Source organism: Ambystoma mexicanum, chromosome 1p (assembly GCF_040938575.1).
Source record: "Ambystoma mexicanum isolate Mex_15411 chromosome 1p, UKY_AmexF1_1, whole genome shotgun sequence".
Lineage (NCBI taxonomy): Eukaryota > Metazoa > Chordata > Amphibia > Caudata > Ambystomatidae > Ambystoma > Ambystoma mexicanum.
The window spans coordinates 1,008,451,200-1,008,474,592 of record NC_090921.1 but is presented as its reverse complement, the minus strand read 5'-3'; the positions used below and the strand labels follow the sequence as shown (position 1 = coordinate 1,008,474,592).

At 48.0% G+C, this 23,393-nt stretch overlaps 1 protein-coding gene across 1 annotated transcript in view; it reads right to left on the bottom strand.

Annotated features, from left to right (window-relative positions):
* The window catches only part of AARS1 (alanyl-tRNA synthetase 1), a 751,871-nt gene that overhangs the window by 137,278 nt on the left and 591,200 nt on the right, over window positions 1-23,393 (bottom strand). The gene's annotated exons all lie outside the window — the stretch shown is intronic.

The following is a 23,393-nucleotide window of genomic DNA, read 5'->3' as shown; positions in this document are numbered from 1 at the left end:
TGGGGCATCTTCCAATTCTGTTCAATGGTGCTTTTTTGTATGACCCTAGACTACACTCAAAGGGATTTTTTGGTTACCTAAGGTGTCCCTAAGGACAGACGAAATGGTGGCAGCAATTACCTATTCATACTTTTTACTGTAATTTGCTAGCCTTACCGCGTTTACCACATTTGGATACTAACAGTGGCTAGTATACCAACATGGTTGTGCCACAAATTTGTTTGTTCCTTGGCCAGCTTGACCTTTCGCCTTCCTGCCCTTCCAGGTCAGGAATTTCATGTTACGGTCATGCACTTGCTCAGGAAAGCTTTGCTTTTCGCAGGCTAGTGCATATCATGTGTGTAGGGTCCAGGAAAGTGGGTTTGGACTTGTTAGGACAGTTTTTCTGAAGTACAACTAAAGGCTTCATAAAACCATACATCTGAGGCAGTACATAAGCTCCACTCTTAGTATATGGCTGTACCACTTCAGAATGTGGTTGCATGGTCAGAGCAGCCAGGATTATCTTGGGAGAGAGAGAGGGCTGTAGCTTGGTACAAAGAAATTGTAGCATACATATGGTCCAAAGAAACAATGAAACACTATGTATTGTAAAAAATAAAAGGTTTATTTAAATACAAGTAGACCAAAATAATTAATCGGTAAGTAAGTACTGTAATGTCATATAAACACAATCATAAAAACAAACTCAATATCTATGGTTTGCAAACTGGTTCCATGTGTTAATATCCCTGCAAAAATATCGCCATACAAACATATCACCATATTTTTGTGGCGATATTAAGGCATGGAACCTGCGGGGGACACCCCCACATTATTTTTAACGGAGCAGGGGGACACCCCCGGAACTCCCGCTCCCAAAAATACCCAAAATTATCCCCCCCAGATGACTATATATACAGCGATATTTTTGGTGGGGATAATATGTAGTGATACCATGCAAACCAAGGTATAACCGTATTTAGAGGAGCAAGAAGCAAGTCAAGGTGAGTCAAACCTAAGGTTATACATTCAGGTTAGTCATACTATTCATGGGGAATAGGACCAGGTTAGATATACATTTAGGAATACAATCAGTAATTCGAGGGTAGTTGACCCTGTCAGTCATGCAGTGACACACATATGAAATCACATAATAAACCAACCCTGTTACAAGTATATACCTTGCAACATTATGTTTTAGAACTCAGTTCAGAGCTAGAAATCAACTCATACTTTCTGGAGGGGCTTTAAGCTACTCAATGAAAAGTATGAACACTCAACTATCTGTGAATGCACTAAGCAAATCTGGGAAGGCAAAACCCTATTATACTTTCAGAAAGACACAATGGGCCTGATTCACAAAAGCATTTTAGAATGGAGCAATCCAATTGGCAAACGCTCCATGAATTGGTCCCAATGTATTTCAAATCAAGTAATTCACCTATTGGCACATATCTAATAGGCAGTTATACCCAGTATACTTTTAAGAAGTGTAGAATACAGTTCCTAAGGTAAGTAAGAACTTCATGGAACTATTTTAGAATAGCACCAACGCAATTCAGAGACGCACAACCCAGTGTTACAAGTTTAGAAGAGCAGCAGCTAATTAAGGTAAGACCTATATGCTTTTTAAAGGAGCCTCCAGCTACTTAAAAGCTAGGTGCACTTTAAGAAAGACACAATGTATTTCAAGGTAGGTAAACCCTATTGGTAAGCTTTTACACTCATTCAGTTAAGCAATGATAAAACAGTACCAACACTTATTACTTTTTAGAAAGGGGGGGGAACACCATTCAAAATTACATACACTTTTTAGAGGGGCAGAATGCAACTCCAAGGTAAGCATAAAAGTAATGACACTTTGCAACATCTTCGTTCACAGAGTTACAGTTACCACACTAACTTCTTTAGCAAGTAAGTACCTTTACACTTGTTATACTTTCTGGGCAGAAACCTTTTCTTATTCAGCCCTTCCCTAGTCTATTACATGAGTTCTATCAGAAGCAGAAGAGGGACTCTAGTGGTCTTGGTGCCAGTTGTAGGCCGGTTGAGATAGGATAGTTGCAGGAAAGTCAAAGTTCCATAGGAGATATTCTTAAACAATTTAGTATTTACTTTCAGAGTTAAAGTGTTCAGGAACTTCACAGAAGGCTCCCTATATGTGTTCCAGCATTAGGCCTGGTCAAGTGGTATGAGAACTCCCACCCACACAAATCACCCACTCAGCCTCACATGATCATACCAGAGTTAAGGTAAGGATTAACCAAGCCCACACAGTTCCTCAGGAGAAAAGAAGCGCTTTGGAGTGGATGCCTTCAGGATGCAGCAGCACAGGGCCAGCCCCTGGATTGTTGGTCAGCAGTCATCAGAGGACGCTTCCAGCAAAGGTTTCTTCACGGATTCTCTCAGCTCTGTGATCTGGCGCAATTTTAGAGCAGCCAGATGAAGAATGAATATCACTAGTCGGATTCTCTTCAATCTTGGTCCTGCACTCGGGTGAGGGGATTTCAGGGATTCGAAGCTTGTCTCTGGAGATCCAGCACAAGTTCACCAAAGTCTCGAATGGATTCTGACTTCCGAAGACGACACGCCACACCGGCTCGAGGTTGCAGGGTATTCGCATTTTGCGGCCCAGCAAAGTCACAGCACGTTGTGGCATGGCTCAAAATGCAGGTCTTTTTGAGACTAGTGAATCTCACCGGCCTCTGGGTAGGAGTCATCGCAATTTGGTACTCCGAGTTTGATTGAAAGGAAGGGTTGCATCAGGTTCCGGTTGCACAGCAGGCTCTCCGGTCAATGGACATCACTACAGAGGTATTTTCTTCATCTTCGGATTCAGCTCCAGTGGCAGACATGTTAGCAGCTTCCAGGTTCGGAGTATTTATAAGGAACTACAGCACAACCTCTGCAATCTCGCTCTGCATTTTACAGAAAGGGGCAGTCTGGCTGCCCAATCAGGACAGCCAGCACCCCATTGAGACTTGGCTCCTTCCAGGCACGGTGAAAGGGCTGCAGAGATTTGGACTCCTCCCTTGCTTACTGTCTTCTCAGACTCTGGAGCCTGGGCACGGAATACAAAGGATTCTCGTCGAGCACAACTTTCACTGAGGTCGTTCCTACCTAGAATGGCAGTGTAAGACCTCAGAAACAAGCATATGAGAGGCGAAAAAAGAAGGAGCCCACCATTCTAACAGAATGGTGGCCCTTCTGTGCATTACCGAGGCTGATTTAACAGCCTGCGAGTAATAATGATTAAAAGTCATAAACATAGTTACACTGCCGCCACCCAGTCAGGTAAACTTGCAATTCTAACAAAACATTTACCAGATAAGTAAGGAAGGGGATACATTGTATCCCCCAGCCCTCCACATAAGGTGGGGTGTGATGGCTCATTATATAAAATGTCAAAACGGAATGAAAATCCCTCTTTACCCCTTGGGACCAGTAGTTCACCCAAGTACATTAAAGAGAAATTAACAGGGAAGTCAAAAGGGGCAACCCACCATAAGCCCAAAAGATATAGGAAACTATAACGCCAACCATATACTACAGAAAGACATAAAAAGGTCATCCATAAAAAAAGTGAAAGGCTAGGTGAGAAGGGAAAAAGATTCCCACTCACCTAAGGACAGGGAGAAATAATCCCCAAGTCTAAGCAAAAAGTTTGAGTTGACACCGGTCAGAAAGATTTATCACAAATATGAAAATCTTACCCAACAGGACTGTCTGGTCCCAATCCACATACCAGTGCCTGTTAGGGAGATTTGTCATTTTTATGCTTCATCCCCTCTCCTAGTGAGACCCCCAGCACTTTTTGCTGGACTTCTGGACCTTTTTCTTTCAATCCTGAACGAGTGGAGCTTTTTCCACTCATTCATTCTTGTGAGCTCCGTCTTTTGGAACTCTATTCTATTCTTGGTATTCTACCTATACTATGGGGTCTGTCTGCTCCATAGCTCTCAAAGGCATCTGTGTTTATACTACTGCAGCACATAGCTCCTTATGGGCAGTGTTGCTGGGGATCCTTAGGGTCCCCCTTCAAGATTCTTTTCTATATCCTTGAGTAACTACAGTACTTAAGGATAGAGATAATTCTCTACCAAAACTCTAGTCACAGATTGGCACACACCACCTTCAGTGGAGTGCCAAAGGGATACCCTAGTATCCCCCTTCTCTCTGCTCCTGTGACTTTTTAGTCTCAGACAATCTCCTAGTTATGGCTGGTGACAGTGGAAGTGTGCTACCAACTATTGCATAATTTTTATACCACAGGCTATGCCCATAGCCTCGGTAGTGCACAATAGGGGCACCCAAGTACCAACTTGGGGCCTCCCTTCATTTTTCACCATTACTAGCGTGGTTGTCCTACGTTAGCCCTTCTGCTACCATTCTGGGAGGGGGAGGTCAGTGGGTGTGTTTTGCCTTCGGCAGGAACCCGTGGGTGTCCCCGCCTGGGCTCCAGAGTGTCTGGGCAGGCAGGAAGTGGGGGAGGAGTCTTCCACGTCCTGTCCTTTATCTGCCAGAATGCCTGAATAGGACCAGATCCCACAGGGGTGTCTGGCTGTCCTAATTGGACAGCCAAACACCCCTTTCTGAAAAATGCTGAGAGAGATTGCAGAGGAGTGTTTGCTGGAACTGTATAAAAGGCGAGGCTTCTGGAGTGAAAAGCAAGTTGACCACTGGAAGCTGAAGTAACCGAAGAAGATGACCAGAGATGCCGGCAGATCCTTTGGCAATACCGTGACACGACCTTTGCTGTGCTGACCCATTTTTCCGTGTGACAGAGGAGCTGTGAAGAGGACGACTTCCCTTTGGCTGGTGGGAACAACCGATCCCACGACTAACTTTAATTTGAGCCATCTCCCAAGGTCCTACGAGTTTTCAGAGCTGCGGAAACCCAAATACCAGGAGACCTGCTGCCCATTTCGAGTGCATCGTAGTGGAAAGGCCGAATCTGTGCAAATCTTTGCTTAACCTGTAAGGACACTTCAGAGATCTGATGCAACTTGCCCAGACACCCTTATCAGAGCGTGAGACTACAGGAAGCGAAGATGATTAACCGGGTGATCCGTGTCCTGTTGGTACTGCAGAAAAGGCGCCATTACCGCAGAGTGAACCAAGAAGTAGCTGAAAGTCATGCCCCAGGTCCTCCCTCGAGACTGCTGCTGAGAGATCCCGTCCATTGTCCTGCCTTCAGTCATCAGACCAAGGAACTCTGAGGTCGGGTCCAGACCTGCAACATCGCAGAGCATCCAGCACAAACATTTTGTTCTAACCTAAGGTACTGTGGGGAAAAAGGTATTGCCTACCTGATTCCAAGAAGTTGCTCCAGAGCGTTGCGAGTGCACTTAGAGGTATCCAGGGTCAGCCCCTCTTACCTCCAACTCAAGCCGCTGCTTTTGTCCCTTCGAGTCCTTTTACAGGTCGCCCTTGTTAGTTAACTTGCTGCTTCTACAACACTAGAGACTGGAAGAAATCCTCTGAAACTCTACATATTCTGCTGTTTGTTAAAACTTTGAGCACTCTCCAAACTGCCTTTAGCTAGGGTTGTGTTTTTTGACAAAAGACTTGCTGTGCGAAGAAACCATCTCTTGAACCGTGAACCAGGCTAATGTTGCACCAACGAACCATTTTCCTCCCTTAAAGTGACTTTACTGTATGTGTTTGCAGAGTAAATATATTACTGTTTGAACTGTTAAAAATTGCAGGTGCGCATAATAACCGATAATACGAAAACATTGTCTTTTCCCTGTCCAACGTTGCTACAAATATAACCGCGAGCAAACACAAAAGTGTCCTTTGAAGTGTATTCTCAAGTATTCTAGTGTACACGTCTAAAATATTTAAAGTAATTCTGATGTCTATATATAATTTTATATCAATTATAAGTGAAAGAGTTTCTTTGGTGTGCATGTCTAACTAAGGTTCAGTGTACTTACCAACAGCTCACATCTTCCTCTGAAGATAAACCTGACTGCTCTGCCACTCTACCAAGGTCCTGAGTTAGTACAGACTGATGCAAAGAGTTGGAGATCTACAAACCACTGGGATAGCTTACTAAAGTCTTACTACCAGTAGGACTTCAGGAAAACTCCCCTAACAGGGCCTGAGTGCAGCCGGTGTGCATGTTTGAGTCAGACCCACATTGGTCCCCGATTGAACGACTGCTGGTGTGCATCTATGGGAAGATCTTGCCATTGGAGGGCTGAGTCTGATCACTCAAATGACTTGGGCATAAGGAGGTGTCCTGCAGCCATTCCAGCAGATGCGAAGAGGAGCCAAGTATCCAGTCAAAGCTGAGAGGACCGTGGAAGAGCCCTGAAGAGGCCTGGCAACCAATTCTTGCTGCACTCCTGATGTAGCCCTGCCTGGCTACTGATATCCGAAGACCCTCGTCAGCGCTTTAACACTCTGGACCGGTTGGAATAACTGGTCCTGGAGTCTTCTAGTGCTCCAGCAAGTTAGAGTCTTCGGAAGTGTCCCTGGACCATCCAGTGGGCTGATCAGCTCTAGTTTGGGCTACTGCAGAAGCGCGGTCATTCTAGGTTCCAGGGGGTCTCTTCAGCTTGTCGAACAGTAGACCCGCCTGCAAAAAAGTCAGCTCCCTGCCATCGACAATTCCGGAGATAGGTCTTCTTCGACCGGGACAACCGACTCCTGCGGTCTCTATGCAATGGTGACCTTCTCTGAAAGCAGCTTTCCCTCATCTAGTCGAGTGCCTAGAAGATGCCTGCGTCTGTGTTTCTTGCATTGTTCATTGAGAAGAGGTTGCACCAAGCTCCTCTACTCGACCAGAACTATTCTTGCACCGCAGCTCCTGGGAACCAGCGACCGGAACCAAAGGCGTGAACACCTACCTCATACGAGCCTCCAACAATCCACCAAGTCTGAGGAGAAAGCGGAGTACGGGTGGTAAATTGTAGCGATACTTACCTCCCCCCTTCAAAAATTTGAATAACTTTTGGTAAAGCTTTTTGCTGAACACACTCCAAAAGCTGTAAACAGTCTTGTTCCCTTGAATGCATCCTCTTCTGACTTTCAGACTCTAGTCCCGAGGACCCAGCGCCCCCAAAAGGCCCCATACAACTTAGAGTTGGACTTCATAAATTAGGAGTGCAATTCCTGGGGACAGTTGGTGCTCAACTAACCACTTACCTTCCTTTGCAGGTATTTGGAGGGGGCCGGGGGTGAATTGTTTATTTTGGATCAACTACAGTGGCTGTATACCTATTTTATAGTTTTTCTTTTATTTTTTCATTTGTTAAGCGCACTAAACCCAAAGGCATCAAAGCACTTGTTACAAGTTCAGTAGAGAGGAAGTTCATATGAAAGGAAACTGTAGCAATCAGTTGGCTCATAGTACAGGCATTGCTCCGATGGCTCAGACGAGCGGCACGTTAGAGAAGAATAAGGTCTTGAGATGTTTCTTGAAGGTCCAGTATGATTGTTCAGATCTCAATTTCTGATTCATTTTCCCCGACTTGTTGGCCTGCATCTATCTCCCTCCACTGGAGACACTGCCCTGCCTTGCAGCTTCTGGATCAACACTGCTTTTTCAACCTACACTGCTGGGTAAGCCATTCGCACTTTCGGTGACTTCCCCTGCGCACGTGTGCGCATTTCTCCAGTCATCTGCAATTCTCTTTTAAAAGAAAAAAAAAAAAGAAAAAAAGGGAAAAAGTATGACGGAAATTTATATTTTCGGTATTTCATCCGCCGGCGGTTTGCAGGAAGTAATTATTCCCCTGCCTGCTGCCACTGTTTTTCTGTCCTGCATTTCATTTGTTGACTTTTTCTCGCTTGGCAGCATTGGTCAATCTGACATTTTAAGATGGCTGTTCTTTACTTCTGAGGCTCGAGGGGCTTGCCTGGCATCTCGGCCTGTTCGTCTAAGGCCCACAACAAAGGCCCTGGTCTGCTTCCCTGTCCGCTTACCGGGACGCTACATGACGCTACTACTACCACAGCCTGACCCTCCCTGGGGCTGCCAGCTCACTCAGCTATGAAACTGGACTATCAAGACTCTCTTACTTCCCTTTCTATTGGTTAGTTCCCTCCTTTCTGCCTACCTTTTCGATTTCCCTTCATGGACCTTCATTCTACCTTATTCCCAAACAACTGGTCTTCTCTCTATGCTCTTGTCTCAGCACTCACCTATAATCCTCACTCATTTCTTCGAACCTTTAGGTCTCTTTGCAATTGCCTTGAAAGTCGCATTCGGGTGTGTTTGGGAAAGTCACATTCGGGTGTGTTTGGGAAAGTCACATTCGGGTGTGTTTGGGAAAGTCACATTCGGGTGTGTTTGGGAAAGTCACATTCGGGTGTGTTTGGGAAAGTCACATTCGGGTGTGTTTTTCACTTTACTTGGCCCTCCATTGTAAACTGCTAGCCCAGTGACTGCTCCATAACTCGGTTCTTGTATATTTGTCCTACTGCCTCCTCTCTTCCCGTCCATGGTGTTATCGGTTTCTCCTATCTATTCCAACTGTTTCTCCATTAACTATCCTTCCCTTCTCACTAAGTATGGTAAGAAGAAATTTAAAAAAGGTTATCCTGGCTTCCAACCCAGGTCTCCCCATTGCTGATACCTATTCCAGCGCCTCTGCCAGACAAACCCTCACTGACATCCTCTTTTTCGTTTCCTCACCAGATCGCTGGACCCCTCATATGATATCTATCCTCTGTCCTTTCTCCTCCTCTCCCATTATTGGCGGCGCCCGCTGGGAAGTCCATATGGATCTCTGACTCCTCCAGAGTCTTCATTAATGTCCATCTAAACGGTAGTGTCATGGTGCAAAGCCCTCAGGCTAATCTCCTTTTTCATAGGCTGTTCCCTTGCCTCATCAACTTCCTCTCATCTCCAGCTGTCCCCTACTCTCTTCCCCTGACTACCTTGCCCTCCTCCACTTCCTCCTCTGCCCCATCTCAGGCTCCTTACACAACTTGGCAAGGCATACCTCTGATTTGTACCCCTTCCCGGAAGGTCTTTAAGGCTTGCAACCTTCTCCATCTTGCCACTCTCAACTCTCGCTCGGTTGTTAAACACTCCTGACATTTGTCACCTCCTAGAAGAACTTGACCTTGATGTCCTCTGTCTCACGAGACGTGGTTCACGTCCAGCTCTATCACAAGTTTTGACACTCTCCTCCCCGACTACTATAAGATCCTCCGAGCCCCCAGATCCAACCGGCCTGGAGGGGGTGTAGCCCTAATCTTCCAAGTGGATTCCTGCCTCTCTCATTCCCACTCAGGCTTACTCCTCTTTTGAATGCCTAGTCTGCAGGCCCTCTCTTTCTCCTAGCCACTCGCTTACTGTTGCTGCTATCTACTGGCGCCCTGGTCAAATCACCTCTTTTCTCTCCGAGTGGGCTGACCTCTCCTCCTCCCTCTTGGCCTCAACTCCTCCTCCTCCTCCTCCTTGGTGACCTCAACATCCATTTTGATTCTACCTGTTCATCTGCACTCTTTCGCGACCTCTGCAATTCACTCTCCCTCTCTATCCTTCCCTCCGGCCCAAATTACTCTGCTGGTCACACACCTGATGTCTTGATCTCCTCTGGCCTCCCCCTCTCTACCCCACTTACCACTCCTCTCTCCTGGAGGGATCACTGCCTCCTCTCCGCTCATCTCTCCATCTCCTCCCCACAAGCCAAGCCCACTCCTAGACTTCCACCCACCTGCTCGGATATCCGGCCCATTATACTTGCGTCAGTTGAGACCTTCGCTGCAACCTTCCCCCCCCCCCCTCCTCCACCCCAGGCTGACTCACACCCTGATACAGCCCTCTGTCTTCTCTACTCCTATTTCTGCTACTCTTGATACTCTTGGCCCTGTCATGAGGATCCGTTTGAAGTCCAAGGCCAAGTGCAACTCTTGGTATGACTCTGACCTACTTACACTTAAAGATAAAGTGTAGGGCGGCGAGGAGGAAACGGAGGGCTTCTTGCTCATCCTCTGACAAACTCGCCTGCCGCCTGCTCCAAAGGCAATACCGACTCGCTGTCCACACCAAGAAGAGAGTCCACATACAAGCCTGCATCTCTGCGGCATAATCGGCCGAACTTTTCAAAATCTGCAAGGAGCTGGCCAACCCTGCTGCAGTCTCTCCCCTTCCTCTCGCCTCCCAGGCTCTTTGCAATGCCCTTGCCTCTCACTTTCTCTCTAAAACGGAGGACATCCTGTCCACCCTCTCCTCCGCCCCCCCCCCCTCTCCTCCCTCTCCTTCTCGGCTTGCTGACCCCCCTACAACTACCCCCCTTTCCTCTTTTCTCCCCTGATGAGGTAGCTAGACAAGTCTGATCTCTATGGAAACCTCATCAAAACAGGTCCATCCCCAATCGTCCAAAACCATTAAGGGCCACATCGATACCCTAGCTCCGGCCCTTGCCGATTTCTGCAACCTCTCCTTTGCCTCTGGCTCTCCCCCCCACTCTTAAGCACTCCCTTGTACATCTTCTCCTCAAGAAAACCAGAGCTGATCCATCATGTCTGGCAAACTATCGTCCTATTTCCATTGCTCCTTTTTGGGTAAGCTCCTGGAAAAGCTGGCCATCTCAGCTTAATCTTCATTCAGACTCTGTTGGCTCCCTCCATGACCACCAATCTGGCTTCAGCGCTGCCGTAAGCATGGAAACTGCTCTCCTGAACATCCATGAAGACCTGCTCTCCAACCTCGATTCTAACATTCCTTCTGCCCTTATCCTACTTCATCTCTCCTTTGTGTTCGACACAGTCAACCACACCACCCTGCTCAATCGTCTCTGTGACAACCTGGGTATGGCTAACCTCTTTTCTTTGATTGACCCTCCCAGGTACAACTTGGGTCCTTCCTATCTTCTATCTCCCTCTCCACCTGTGGTGTCCCCCGGGGGTCTAGCCTCTCGCCCTGGCTTTTCAACCAATACCTGGCAACTCTCACCTACTGCATCTCCATTTTCTGCTCAACTTTTCAGTGCTATGCTGACAACACCAAACTCATTTTCAGGCTTCCTTCAGCCTCCTCTCCTCTTCCCACATCTCTGATTGTCTAATCGCCATTCACAATTGGTGTGCCGCTAACGATCTTTGTCTAAATGCCAACAAGACTGAGATCCTCCTTATTGGTACACCATCTCCATCCTTTCCTCTCACTCTCTGGCCGGCCTCCTACCTCCACCTGCGCACCTAAGAACCTCAGTGTTATCTTTGACTCCACACTTTACTTTTTCTCACATATCTCTGACGTCTCGAAAAAGGCACATTTTTTATGGCACCTCCTTAGAGGTACTCTGGCTTTCCTCTCCTTCCCTCAAAAGCCCATTGTCTCCCAAGCTCTGGTTCTCGCCAGACTTGGCTACTGTAACAGCCTCTCTAAATCTACCTTCCTCCACTCGCCGCCCTCTACAACTAATCCAGAACAGGACTACGAGACTGGTCCTTGGCCTCAAGCCCTGGGTTCGTATCTCTCCAGCACTGAAATCCCTTCATTGGCTCCCAGTGGATGCAAGGATTCAATTTAAAACCCTATGCATTGTCCACAAGGCTTTCTGGGACCTGGGTCCAAAATACCTTCAACTATCCCTCTGTAAATACCTCCCCTCTCGAGCCCTTTGCTCCTCTACTTCTAACTCCCTCCGGGTTAGTCGTTTTGCAAAGAAACGAGCTGGGGGTAGATCTTTGTCTTCGGCTGGGGCCTCCGTTTGAAACAGCCTCCCGCCCACCTTGAAACTTGAGGAAACCGTCTACCGTTTTGGAAGCACCTCAAGCCCTTCCTCTTTGCCTCTGCCTTTGCCCCCCCTTCTCGCCTGTTGATCTGTTTCTTCTCTTGGCATCGTGTACCTGGCCACCCTCTGTCATTCTGGCCCAGGTATCTGCTCAGGCTGCCACCCTCCTGCACTGCCTCCAGGCCACCCCCCTGCATTGGGGTTATCCATCTGTACCCATACAGTCCTCCTCCCACTTTTCCTCTGCACTTATCAGATATACCTTATCTGACTAACTTTCACCTGCCACATGCTGGCTGAACTACCATGGCTTATCACCCTTATTCATTTATTTAGTATTTATTAGGCTCTCCCCTCTGTTCCGCACTTTCCACTCCACTCCCCCCCCCTCCATCTTAATGTCACTGGGCCTGGTAAGATAGCTGGGTTTTTTTTGTTCCCCTTCCTTTTGCCTGGTCGCGCTCTGAAACACTGGAGTACGAGCACGATAGAAATAAAATATCATTTCATTTTATATGCAAAGGTAGAGCGTTCAGTTCTTGGCGGCAGTTACCGGAAAGCTGTCCACCTCAACCCCCCACAGATCTCTTTCTCCTGAATCTAGGGACAGTCAGCGGTGGGAGTACGTGGAGGAACGGGTGGGTCTAGTGGATTGCGATATGGATAGTTTTACAGAGAAATGCCATGACGCTGTGTTAGAGAGACATTTGTGAGTGATGGCTAAGGATTTAAAGATAAATGCGCACCCGGATATGTAGCCAGTGAGCATTTCTTCTTGCTGCTGCGATATGCTCACGCTTTGGGATGTTGAGTGCAGCTATGAGGGCATTATTCGGAACGATTTACAGTTTATATTGCACGAAGAGATCCCTGAAAATAGGGCATTGTAGTAGTCCAGTCTCGAACCTATGAGGGCTCTAGCATTGGTGACAGCATTCAGAGGTTTGCACGCGTTGATTTGTTTAGAGATGTGGGCAGCAGATTGAGCTGTACTGCCTTGAAAGGGACAGGCTAGCATCCAGGTAGACACCCATGGTCTTGACATTGCTGGAAACCTGGCTAGTGATGCCCTTAATAATTAAATATTTGGAGGATTGGCTAAGAGTGTTGAGGGAAGTGTGAGCAGACTGTTAGGGCAGTTTTTCTGAAGTCCAACAAAGGGCTTAGTAGAACCATACAACTGAGAGTACAAAACTCCACTCTTAATATAAGGCTGTACCACCCTAGTATATGTTAGCGTAGACAGAGCAGCCAGGCTTATCTTAGGAGGGAAAGAGTGCTGTGCCTTGGTACAAAGACATTGTAGCATACTTATGGTCCAAAGAAACTCTTTGGGCCTCATTACGAGTCAGGCGGTAACCGAGCCGGAAAAACCGGCAGGTTACTGCGGAACTCGTATTACCATTCTGCCTCCGTGATTCCCGGAATCACCGGGGCATTCCGGAGGTGGAATTCGGTAAATCTCGTGATGGTGCCGGTGTTTCCATGTCCGCCTGCAGGCGGGTGGTGTTAAACCCGCCAGGTAAGACCTGGCGGGAATGAAACCTCCCGCCTGCAGAACTCGAGATCAGCCGGTCTGGAAACAACAGTGGCGGCGGGTTTACCGCCACCGTTATTTGCGGACCGACAGACTCGTAATGAGGCCCTATGTATTGTAAAAAAATAAAGGGTTTACTTAAATACAAATAGGCCAAGGTGAATCTTCGGTAAATAAGTATCATCACATTAAACATGGATTACATTACTCACCGTAATCGTATTTCTGATGCCTGTATCTGCTTAGATTCACATGCTCTGCATAGTCTGACATCTAGTGGTAGTCACAGAATATTACAAGATTCGTTTTCGAACTTGAAAACTGACGTCGACAGGGCGCGTTAGTAATACTATGGCTAGAGCGACGTGCACTGTACCCATGGTCCTTCACGCGTCGAGGTCCCTCAGATGTTTGTTTCTGACAAGAGGTTGCATGAAGTCTAGGGCATGAGTACAGATGCGATAAAGCAGAAACAGTGAAACCAGAAACACATTTGTGCGCCTTCGACTCCAGTCGGGAAGGAAGGGTGGGCGCTGTTTGGCAAGTATTAGTGCAGTCCAACTGGTGTGGGACTACACAAGACCCATCTCTAGGTTTTGGTAACCTATCTTTTAATCTAGGCCTGTACTACACAGGTTGTTAGTGTCACTGAGCAACCAGGCTTATCTTAAGAGCAGTGGACCAAGTGGACGGGAGCGGTCGGGAGCAGTGCTCCTGTACTTCTTTTAATTTAGTTTTACCGTTCCTATACTTTTATTTTAAAAAGAAACCGTTCTGGAATGGTTTTGTTTTAAAATAAAAGTGTAGTGAAGTTGAAACTTGTACTTTCAGTGCACTGCACAGGCAGTTCACTTAAACAGCAGGCACATGTGTTTTGGGGGTTTTATAGTGTATGGGAGAGGGCTTGGCGATGGGGTCTGTGGGGAGCGGGACAGGCCAGTAGGGAACATAGTTCCACTACTTCTTTTCCTACACTTCGACCACTGCTTAAGAGGGGTAATGTGAGCTGTAGAGCTGTACAATGAAATCAGTAAATACAGGTATCCAAGTAAACAGTTACACACTTAAAGTAATATAACAAATATTTATTTATACTCAGATATTTAAAGCATTCTTTAAAAATCAGTAATTAGTTGCAATATTAATCCCAAATTAGGATTCAATTAAAAAAGTGAACAATAAAGCAGGCAAGTAATTTTTCATATGTTACACATTTTCCAGCACCAAGGGTGATGTCATTTGAGGTCTGTAGAACACTTATTTTGTATCATTTATTGTATTTATTCATACCGCGCCGGTAGCCTGTGGCCATTGGGGCGCACAATTACACGCAGAGAACAGCCATTAAAGACAGGACAAGCAAGGTAGCGGATTCAAAGAAAAATGCGCGGGTAGGACCTACTTTAACAGGAAGGTTTTCATGAATTTCCGGAACGGACCCAGATTTTCTTGAAGTCGAAGGGCACGAGACAAAGAGTTCCAGGATCTTGCCACTCTAACTGGGAATTATCTCACCTCCGCTCCTTGATAGGTGTACGTTAGTCACTACAGTGAGTAACTTATAATTTACTGACTACCTAATAACATGCCTGATTTCAATGATGAAATAATTCAAATCTTATATAACCTTGATGGTCCAAACTGTATGACACTCCTATGAGTTTCGAACCGCTGGCGGGGTAACAACCTACCATAGTCCCCTGTCCTCCATACTATATGGGCGACCCTCGCTAGGGACACGAGACAGAACATTTTTCCCCAGAAAAAAAAATCACCTTCCCTTTACATTTAGAGGCGCGCAGGGGTGCGGCCCTGGGAGAATGCGCTCCCTGACTCCGCCCACCAGCCCCATTCCTCAGTCCCCAGTGACGCGTCGAAAATATTACCATTGCCTAATGACACCAGTTTTATTAGGGGGGAGAATGGTGGGACGTATGGAGGAAAGGGGACTATGGACTAGGAGTATGTTAGTCACTACGATGAGTAACTTATAATTACTCCTACGTCCCTTCCCCTTTCCTCCATACTGTATGGGCAATTACAACAGAATGTAGCCCCACGGTGGAGAGGTGACCCTTTTTAAGAAAACAAGTTCCTTGATATTGCCTGCCGAATGCTGCGTTTGACCTGGAGCCGGCATCCAAACAGTAGTGCTTGCAGAGAGCAGAGGGAGTGGCCCACGTAGCCGCCCTGCTGCTGATCTGCCACGGGACGTGCCTCTGGAACACGACAGCAGTGGCCTTGGCTCTAACAGTGTGGGCATGCATATTTACCGGAAGTGGTTTGTGCTGCCCCTCATAGGCCCAATGAATGGTCGAAACCATCCACCTTGCAATGGAGAGCTTGGAAGCCTGATATCCTGGCTTTGACCCACCGAAGGTGACAAATAGAGCCTCAGATTTACGGAAGCTTTTGGTTCTGTCCAGGGAGAACTTTAGCGTGCGTCTAACATCTAGACAGTGCAGTACCCTCTGAGCATCATCCTTGGGGTCTGCAAAGAAAGTCAGTAGTACTATCTCCTCATTTAAGTGTAACAAAGAGGCTACTTTAGGCAAGAACGCGGGATGCGTTCTGAGGACCACCTTGTCCTTATGAAAGGTAGTGTATGGCTCAGAAGCCACCAGAGCTTGGATTTCACCGACACGACGGGCAGACTGAAGACCCACCAAAAGGGGTGTCTTAATGGTGACCAGCCTGATGTCCGCGGATGCCACTGGCTCAAAGTGTTTATGCGCCAAGGCGCCCAACACTATGCTGAGGTCCCACACAGGGTGTGGCCTCTTGATGGGCGTGTAGAGCGCCTGGTGAGGCCCGTCAGATGTCAACCACCGGATTGGCTGATGAGAAAACCTCCTCCTCCGAGTTCCGGTAGGCTCCGATGGCCGCCAGATAGGTGCGGCATGTGTCTATTTGCACACCTGAGTGTGCGAGGTGTGCCGAAGAAATAGAGCACACCGTCCAATGTGCAAGTAAGAGGATCGACTTGCTTCGACTCAGCCCAGTGGCAAAACCTAGTCTACTTCCTTTTGTACTGGCTCCTAGTAGCATTGCTCCTAGCACCCTGAATGATGCCAAGGTTAGTCTGCGAATGGCGCAGATGCTTCAATGTGACCTGTTCCGGAACCATGCTACGAGGGCCAACTTCTGCGGTGCGGGGTTGATGACCGGGACCCCTGTTGCGATAGTAGATGAGCTGGGCCCAGTGGAAGGTGCATCGGAGGCAGGTCCTCGCTGGCCACCACGGGTCTATCAGAATGAGACTGAGGTGCAGGGACTCCCTTATCTTGCAGATCACCCTGTGTACCAGGGGAGTGGGAGGGAAGGCATAGACATTCATGTTTTTCCACGGTACCTATAACGCGTCGCCCAGAGAGCCTGGACCCTGTCAGGATGCGAACTGCAAGCACTTCCTGCTGTACCAGGTGGCGAAGAGGCCCACCTGAGGATGACCCCATGTGATGAAGATCCCCTGCAGGTCCTGATCGTTCCAATTGCCATTCGTAATTGGCCACCCCCAGGCTGCTGAGCCTGTCCACCTCCAGGTTCGACTCCTTCGGGAGGCGGATCGCTGTCAAGTATATGTCGTTCGCAAGAGCCCATTCCCAGATGCTGACTGCCAGGGTGCATAGAGGAGACCTGGTGCCACCCTGCTTGTTGATGTAATACATGCTAGTGGAATTGTCCATTTGGATGAGGATCGACTTGCCACTGATGAGGGGCAAGAAGGCCTTGAGGGTGAGCCAGCTGGCCTTCAGCTCTAGCCAATTGATATGGGCCTCCTGTTCCTGAAGAGACCAAACTTAGTGGACGCTGTGCTTGTCCAGGGTAGCTCCCCAACCCTCCAAGGTCGAGTAAGTGGTGATGGTAACCTGTGGTGCTGGTTGACAGAAGGGCCTGCCTATCCTCAAGTTGCAGTCTGTGCTTCACCAGACAAGGTCCTGGTGGAGAAGGGGAGGAATGATGTCAAGTTCCGCTTGGGAACCCTGCTACTGACTCCATGAGGCTGCCAAGTGCAGCTGTAATCTCCTCATTTTTAGCCATGCCGCCATGATACCCAGGAGGTGCTGGTACCACCACACTGATGTCTCCTCTCTGTTGAGAAAATTACTTGTTATTCAAAGAAAGAAGTACCCACGTTTATGGCAAATATCACTCTTGCCATCAATTTCAATTATTTTCAAAGGGAAAGAAAAATGTGCTTCAAGATTCACGTAAAAACCAAAGAAAAAAGTCTGTAGAGTGAAAGCTAAATTTAATACAAAGAAGAAAAGTGTTATTTTGTTTAAATTCTTCGAAAGTATGAAACTTTTTTTAACATGAATTTGAAAACGGTATTGAGAAAAAAAAAAACATAAGAACTAACAGTCACATTATATACATGAATCATAAAAGAACAGAAATCAACCATCCTTGTAAAACAATTGAAATGGTTTTAGCCATATTGATTTGATAGGCCTGCAGGAGACAAATTACTGCTGCTGAGAGAACTACCAGGGTGTATTAAAAATTACCCTAGTAGGTTGGTAAAGGGTATCAAGCATAATTGATTAGTATGCATGATTTTTGTTATCTGCCTACGTGTGAGAGTAATCGAAAAGCAGTTAGCAATGCTGATCCTAGACAACATAGAAACACATTTCGACAGGCCAGCTTTCGTGGCATCCGTGGTAGAGCCTTTCTCAGGGCAGGTGTGATGGGTCACCCTGTAGGGGGGCAGAAAATGGAACACTAGTGAACTAAAAGCACACTACTAGGCGTGTTCTCAGGTTAAAAAAAATGATCATGCTGCTGATCGAAATTGGGGTCCGCAGACTACTCGATCTGTATAGATATCAGGGACAAGAGGAGTCTGTGGTGCTTATCCAGAAATCTTGGGATCTCCACACTATTCAGACTGACATCAGTTGTTTTGGATCACCAAAGAGTCATGGCCAGGGCTCTGGCTCACTGAGGAGCGAATTTCACTAGGAGGCAGGGACGAGGAACACAGAGGAAGAGAGAAGAAAGGGAGAAAGAAGGAAATAAACCTATGTTGTAAATGGAATTATTGCTGGCATAGGTTAAACAAAACCAATGGGTTGCTCTAGTGTAAAAGTGTAAAAGGAGGGTGGTGGTTCAAAAGAGTATGTTCAGATAACTCAGCAGGTCGAAAACTTCAATGATGCACATAGAAGTTGGAACTGACATTTGTCCGGGGCTGTGAATAAAGGAATACCAGGGAAGTGGGTTACCTCCTAAGGAAGATATTGGTCTATTGCATGTGCATAACCAGGGATGTCAAGGCGGGCATGTAGTAGATGCGTGCATATTCGGGCTGGACGGGCGTCTGTCATATTTAAACCTGAGCCAACATGTGTTTTCACGGAGTCGCGTTGTTTTAGGTTCTTACAGCATGTCGGGTGCTGTTTGGAGAAAATACAAGAGAAGGGTGGAGAGGAGAGTGTTAAACCTCGACTGTTTTTAAAGACGTGAAAAAGAGGTTTTGTATTGCGGGAAAATTACTCATGGCCCTCTTGATGGCTATTATCTTGTCCTCTGGGGGAAAGACTCTCGGGGATCGTATCCCACTTGAGGCCCAGGAATAGCAGACTCTGCATCGGCTCCAGCCGAGACTTCTTGAGATTGATGGAAAATCGCTGTTCATGTAGCAGATTCATGGGGGCGGAGGTGTGCTGGACCGCCTGAGGGGATCTTGCCCTATATGGATAGACATGGTGCCCCTGAACCCTGAGGAGAGCTGCCACTGCATTCATGAGCCTGGTAAAGACCCTGATGGGCTCAATTGAGGAAAAATGGTAAAACCTTGTATTGGAAGTGGAAGCCCATGATCCTGAGCCTCAGGCTGCCAAATCGGGACGTGTAGATAAGCGTCCTTCAGATCCAGGGAGCACATCCAATCTCCCCTGCACAGTGTCTCTGCAATAAGCGCTGAGGTAATCACCTTGAACCTTTGAAGCTGGAGGGAAAGGTTCAGGGTGGATAGGTCCAACACAACTCTCAGGCCAGCCTGGTTCTTCTTATGTATGGTGAAAACTCTGGAGTAGAAGCCCATGCCCCACTGGGAGGCTGGGACTTCTTCCACTGCCTGACTCTGGACAAGTAAGCAAATCTCTGCAGATAGAGTTGATGTCCCAATCTGTGGGAGTGGTGGAGAGGAAGGAAGGGAGGGAGGGAAGGAAGAGTCCGGTAGGCGGTAGCACGTGGACACTACTGATCGGATTCAGGGATGCGTGAACTTTGCGCGCCAATGCTGAGCGTGGAGAGCAAGCCTGCCCACATCCCCACCAGAGACACGTAGACCCGGAGGGGAGTGTCACTTTTTTTTTCACTGATGCTGGGGTCGAGGAGGGGGACTGAAAGAAGCCCTTATTCCCCGCCTTGTGCTGTTTGCAGCAGTGTTGACTAGGAGACCGGTCCGGCTGCCTGGACAGTCATTCCTGGAAGCCCTGGAACCTGCCAAAGGCCCGCCTTTTGTTGTAACGCAGGTGCGTCTGGCTGTATACCTTGGGCGTGGACTTTGTGGGGATAGATTAGGATTTCGCAGTCTGGGAACTGCTTTTCTTATCAAGCTCTTCATCCGTGGTGGAATGAAAGAGGTCACTACCCTCCAATGGAAGGTCCAATATGCGTTCCTGGACGTCCGGGTTGAATTTGGTAGTCCGTAGCCAGGCGATGCTTCTCATGTCTTTGGCGATACCAATGGCACGGCCTGAGGTGTCTATATGCGCCACAGTGGACTCCATGATGTCTTGAGCCACCATCTTTGATTCTGCCAGCCCCGCCTTGAAACTTGCTCAACTGTGCACCAGAAGTTCCAGAAGGAAGTCGACCATTTCCCACCAAAGCCCAAAGCCTCTGGTCAACGGCTGCGAGCATGGCATCTGCATTAGACTGCCAAAGGTGCAGTGAGGCGCTGGAGTACACCTTTTTGCCATAAGCCTTCAAGATCCACTTCTCCTTGCCTAGCAGCGCTGAGGACGAGGTGGACGCAGACGACTGCGGCTTCGAGTAGAAAGAGGCTGCGGCAATCACTGAGGAGTGTGGTTGAGGGTGCGCCAAGAGCAAGAGAGTATCCCCCTCCAGCTGCCTGTACTTGGCATCGAGGCGCCAGTCTGTGGGCTGCGCTGAATGAGGTTTCAGCCACCCCTTCTTGGCCAAGGATACAACATCCTTTTGCATCGGAATACCCGTTCCCGCCGCGGGGGGTAGAGTGAGGACCTCTGCCAGGACTCCAGCCTCCGGCTGTTCAACCTCCGGTTGTGAAAGGCCCAAGTACTCGGCTAAGCTTGCGAGCCGGTCATGGAATGCTTTGGCAGATGATATAGTGTCAGGGTCCTCCTCCTCAACCGTGTCCACCAAGGTGTCCTGCTGGTCCGGAGCGAGTGCAGGAATACTGGGTGCGGAGAGCTGAAGTGTGCTGACCTGAGGCTGAGGAGGCTAGAGTGGAGCCGCCTGGGGAGCACTACTGGCTTCTGGAGCAGGCAGCTCGTGCTGCGCAGGGGCATGAGGTGCCAGAGCCACAGGCAGGGTGACTGTGGGAACTGGCGGAGGAAGCGGAGGCAGCATGTCCTTGATTGCATCCCGAAGGATGGCTCCCATTTGCGGGGATCGCATAAGTATGAGGAACTTTAAAAAAAAAAACCTGTCCTGAAGGATATACAGTACGCCACGGACCTGGTGAAGACCAGTCCCACCTTGACATTTGTTCGTCCACCTGCTCCGTGAAGGGTGGTGGCGTTGGATCAGCAGCCATCTTGAATGGCTGCATGCCACGTGCCTGTGTCGTGGTGCTTGCCACGTTGGGTCCAGCCTCCTCTAGGACTCTTGGCGATGGAGCTTGAGGCATACCCTGCACCTCAGGCTGAGGAATGGTAGGCATCCTGCCCTTGGCTTTGTTGCCGGTAGTGCTGCGTACAGGCGCCCCCTCAGACATTTGTCCGGTAGTAGGGCGTAGCCCCTAGGGTCGAGACCCGGTAAAATAACCTTACAGTGCCTCAGCGACCTCACCACTAGCGTTCAGTGACCCCTCGGCCTGGCGGCCGGTAGCTGACAGAGCCTCAGTACCATTGCTGGTGCTAGAACTTGGACGGTCCCTCCCGCTCGGACGTTTTCTCGGAAAGGGATCGCCCTTGCGAGGTGCTGATGAAAAGAGAGACCCTACCTTGGGTCGTGACTTGTGTCTGATGAAGTTCTTCAAGTCCTCTGGAGGCGATCGTTCGAAGAGCTCCCTCCACTGAGCTAACCTGTTCTTCAGAGCGTGCAGGGTAAGCGTGTTGCACACTGTACAGCCGTCCCAACTTGGTCACGGCTAAGACAGCAGAGACAAAGTATGTGGGGGTCGGATGTGGGGAAGAGCCCTTCTGGACACATGCTGAAGCCCAAGAATGTCGACATGCATCGGGAGGAGCTTAGCGCCAGAGGACCGAGTACCTGATTTAAGACAGAAGACAAAAAGACAGAATCCGAGGAAGAGTGTGTGGAATTACAAGGCTGAAGTCAAATCCAGGAGTGCTGATGAAAGTGGTCTCTTGCTGTTGATTAGGAAAAGAGGACTGGGGAGTGGCACCGGTGGGCGGAGTTAGGGGAGCCCATGCTCCCAGGGCAGCACCCCGGCATGCCTCTAAATTTAAAGGGGAGAAGATTTTTTCTGGTGAAAAAGGTTCCGTCTGCCGTCCCTAGCGAGGGACGCCTATACAGTATGGAGAAAAGGGGACAGGACGTAGAAGTAATAAGTATGAAATTAAGGCAGAAGTGGTGAGAGCATATTTTTTGCAAGAACAATCTCACACCGCTGACATGAACAAGGAGCGGAAAAAAGATTAAATGTGTTCCTAGCAATAATTGCTACCCCACCCCACCCCTGCCATGTCCTGACTATTCCTGCAAAGGATCAAATAACCTTTGGGAACAGCAAGGTCCATCTCAGGACCGCTGGTCTCTGAGACCCAAGTTTCTGTAAGCAAAAGTATGTCCAAATCATTAATTTTGATAAGATCGTGAATGTCCTGAGCGTGCTCATCTAACGATCTGGTGTTGAGGAGAGCCGATTTCAATGTTTGTCCTGGAGACTCCAAGGCCTTAAACGTAGGCAACGGAAAGTCTTTTGCTTTAGGTGGGTTGTGGGTTGGTTTTCCAGAGTGGGAGTTAGTAGTGGATGCTGAGAGTACTTCTTTTCTTTCGGAGCTGGGAGTGTGGGCCGCTTCACCCGGGAGTACGGAGGGCAGGATGGGGCGAGACGGTTGTTAGGGGAGGTTGAGAAACACCCGGTACATCTTCCAGTTCCAAGGAGCTGGTCTCCTCAGCGAAACCAGTTGCTGCTAGATTTAGGGCGGATGGTACATCTAGTTTTGGGTTCTTAAGCTTATTGATGTAAGCCAGCCGGGCTGCTCGCTGCGCTGCCTGTATGATTGAGCATCCTGAGAGGTAACATGTTGGGCAAGATTGGATGCAGTAACCCTGTGGTAGACTACACCAGCCATGTCCTCTTGGTAAAAGGTAACCCACCTATTGGTATATGTCTGTACTATACAAGTTGGTAGAGTGACTCAGCAGCCACACTTATCTCAAGAGGGGTAAATGTGAGCTGTAGAGGGAAGACACCGAATTTGACAGTTACAAGTATTCAAATAACAAGGTTTTCTAGAAAAACAATTATTTATGTAACAGTCAGTTTTAAATAAGCCTTCTTTTAAAAGGGCAATATGCAACAATGAAAATACACTTTCTGACATGTCAGATTGAAAATCAAAAAGTAGATACCCTTTTGGGATGCCTCACACACACTTCCTACACCCTGAGGTGACTTCAATTGCTAGGACAATGTTTGGCATTAATATATCACGGTTGGAAATGCTGAGGTTGTGGAAAAGGAAACGGTTAGGGAAGGAAAAGGTTAACAGATTCTCAGAGCATGTGAATACTTTTCAATCTCCCAATGAAGTCTAGATTAGATCTTTCCCAGCAATACAAGTTAAACGTATGTACCAGCTATGAGGGACAGTTAGAACCAAAGTCAATGGGTTAGAAGAGTCTGCAGGGAGCCAGGAAAGCCAAAGTCAAAGTCAATTTGAGCAATGTCTATGGAGCTGAGGCACCTTTTCAGATAGCGCAAAAGTGTTGCACATGTTATTAGAGAGTTTGTAGCAAAAAGAATCACTGTTGGGCCACAAGCT